This window comes from Alligator sinensis, unplaced genomic scaffold (genome assembly GCF_000455745.1).
Source record: "Alligator sinensis unplaced genomic scaffold, ASM45574v1 scaffold257_1, whole genome shotgun sequence".
NCBI lineage: Eukaryota > Metazoa > Chordata > Crocodylia > Alligatoridae > Alligator > Alligator sinensis.
In genome coordinates, this window is record NW_005842263.1 from 1,740,435 (window position 1) to 1,743,629 (window position 3,195).

The following is a 3,195-nucleotide window of genomic DNA, read 5'->3' on the forward strand; positions in this document are numbered from 1 at the left end:
ATTCAGAAAAAGTATGAGGTCATTTGCTGCTGAGACATTGCTGATTGTATCACAACTCAGTATTATAGAAGAAAATGGGAGATGAAGATTTGACTTAATGTTTAGAGAGGGTTAGCTGTATTCAGCGGGGAAGGTGAAGGTGATGTAGCAGTGCATCACACTCCCTTTTGACTGTGCAATAAATGAGCTTTTGACACTAATTCTGACTGGAGTCCCTGTTATCATGTGGCTCCACAGCTCAGGGGTGAGTGTACCACTGTCACTCACCCATACTTTCTTCTGCTTCTGAATTTACCCAGGAGGGAGGGAAAGGTTGGGCAAACAGCGGCAGCAGTCACCACCTGTGATCCAGAAACGTACTAAAGCAGGAGCTCCAACCAATTAACAGTAGGCTCTGTGGCTTAGTTGGCTAAAGCATCTGTCTAGTAAACAGGAGATCCTGGGTTCAAATCCCAGCAGGGCCTGCTTCTAACTTTTCCTCATTCATGTGGGAACAATCCTGGCCAAGTCATAAGAGACTACAGGGGTCAGGGGTGCAGGTAGTTTTCTCCACAGTCCTTCATGATTGCAGGTCATGGGTACTGGAGGGATAGATGCATAGAAGAAGTAAAAAGACGACTCTGGCATTGGTGCTACAATGAGGGCTTTGGCTTCCTCGACCATGGCACGCACCTCTGGGACTGTGGCCTGTTGGGAAGGGTTGGCATCCACCTCACACCAAAGGGATAGAAGTTTTTCTCGGCTATAATGGCGGACCTCCTAGATAGGGCTTTAAACTGAGATTGCCAGGGGATGGGCCATCAACCACTAGCACAAGCCCAAAAAATGGCAACCTCAAAACCAACATCTCCGGGTACAATAGGAAGCTTTCTCTGACACCAGCCAATGGACAGGTTTTCCACAGCTCACCCAAAAGCCTAGGGCTTCCAACAGCAGGCTTAGTTTCCTATACACTAATGCCAGAATCATGGGAAACAAGCAGGAGCAACTGGCCCTCCTATATGACCAATATGATCTCAGGAGACCTGGTGGGACTCCACCTATAACTGGACCACATGCATAGGGGGATACACCCTGTATAGGAGGGATTGTGTTAGGAAGAAGGGTGGTGGAGTTGTTCTGTATGTGAAGGAACATTACACCTCCCTAGAAGTGAAGCTTGCAAACCAAGAAGGGCAACTTGAGACCCTCTGAGTCAACATACGGGGAGAGCACAGGGAAGGGGATTTAACCATAGGACTTTATTACAGACCTCCAAACCAAGAGGAACAGCTCAACCAGGAATTCTCTGGAGACCTGGCAGAGGCTGCATGCTCTTGAAGAATGGTCATCATGGGTGATGTCAGCTACCCAGACATCTTGTGAAATGAGCACTCAGCTAGATCTAATCACTCACAAAGCTTCCTCACTTGCATTCAGGAGCTCTATCTAACACAAGAAGTCTATGGGCTGACCAAGGGCAAGGCACTCCTAGACTTGGTTCTAGCCAAAGGGGATGATCTAGTGAGCAACCTGAGCATTCAAGGGAAACTGGGAGACAGTGACCATGAGATGATCACTTTTTCCATCCACTGTAAATCAGGGAAATTGACCAGTAAAGTAGAAATCCTTGGTTTTAGGAAAGTTGACTTCCATAAGCTTAGAGGATTGGTTGGCAAGGCCCTTCAGGACCATGGTCTGATGAGGAAGGGGGTACAAGAAGAATGGTCATTCCCTAAGGAAGTGATCCTAAAAGTTCAAAGAAAGTCCATTCCCTTTCATAAGAAAGGCAACAAAAGGGCTGAGAGATCCCCTTGGCTCACCAGGGAAGTCATGGACGTCCTGAAATTACAATGAGCAGCCTACAAAGGATGGAAGTCAGGAACAACTACCAAAGAAGAGTACTTGGCAACAGTCCACACCTGTAGGGGGGCAGATCAGGACAGCAAAAGCACAAACCGAATACAGATTGTCAACCAGAATCAAAGACAACAAAAAAGTCCTTCTTTAGATATGTAGGAAGTCGGAGACAAAATAAGGGAAGCATAGGACAGCATATGAATTAAATGGGATGGCTGATAACCAACACTCAGGACAAAACAAAACTCCTGAATTAATACTTCACGTTGGTATTCATAGTATCATAGTATCATAGTGCTTAGGGTCAGAAGGGACCTAAACAGATCATCAGGTCTGATCCCCCTCCTTGGGCAGGAATGGGTGCCGGGGTCATATAACCCCAGCCAAATATCTATCCAGCCTCCTCTTGAAGACCCCCAAGGTAGGAGAGAGCACCACCTCACTTGGGAGCCCACTCCAGAGCCTGGCAGCTCTAACTGTAAAGTAATGTCTCCTGATGTCCAGCCTGAACCTTCTCTCTAACAATTTGTGGCCATTATTCCTAGTAACCCCAGGTGGTGCCCGGGGGAACAGAGCCTCCCCTAATTCCCGCTGGTTCCCCCGGTGAGTTTGTAAATGGCCACCAGATCCCCTCTCAGCCTTCTCTTGTGGAGGCTGAATAGGTTCAGGCCCTTTAGCCTCTCTTCATAGGGCCTGCCTTGCTGCCCCTTGACCATGCGAGTGGTCCTCCTCTGGACCCTCTTGATACTAGTCACATCCCTCTTGAAGTGTGGCACCCAGAACTGGATGTAGTACTCCAACTGTAGCCTGACCAATGCCACATGGAGGGGAAGGATCACCTCCCTGGACCTGCTTGTGATACATCTGTAGATGCATGACAGGGTGCGGTTAGCCTTACTGACCACTTCCTCGCATTGGTGGCTCATGTTCATCCTGGAGCCAACAATGACTCCAAAATTCCTTTCTACAACCGTGTTGACAAGAAGGTTGTTCCCTAGCCTATAGATGCTGCTGGTTCCTTCTCCCTAGATGCACCACCTTGCACTTGTCTGCATTGAATTCCATCCTATTCTCATCCGCCCACCTCTGTAATTTGTCTAGATCTAGCTGGATTCTGTCCCTGCCCTCCAGCTTGCCCACCTTGCCCCACAAGTTGGTGTCATCAGCGAATTTGGACAGCATGCATTCCACACCCACATCCAGATCACTGATAAAGATGTTGAACAGTACAGGTCCCAGGACCAAGCCCTGGGGAACTCCACTGCCCACATCCCTCCAGGTTGAAAATGACCCATCTACCACCACTCTCTGGGTGTGACCATGTAGCCAATTTGCCACCCATCTGACTGTGTAGGC

The 3,195-nt window shown here is 48.5% G+C and overlaps 1 non-coding gene across 1 annotated transcript; it reads left to right on the forward strand.

Moving 5' to 3' along the window:
* The first annotated feature begins 390 nt into the window (after nt 1–390).
* TRNAT-AGU lies at nt 391–464 on the forward strand. Its single transcript has one exon. It is a non-coding gene; the product is annotated as a tRNA-Thr (tRNA).
* The last annotated feature ends 2,731 nt before the right edge of the window (nt 465–3,195 follow it).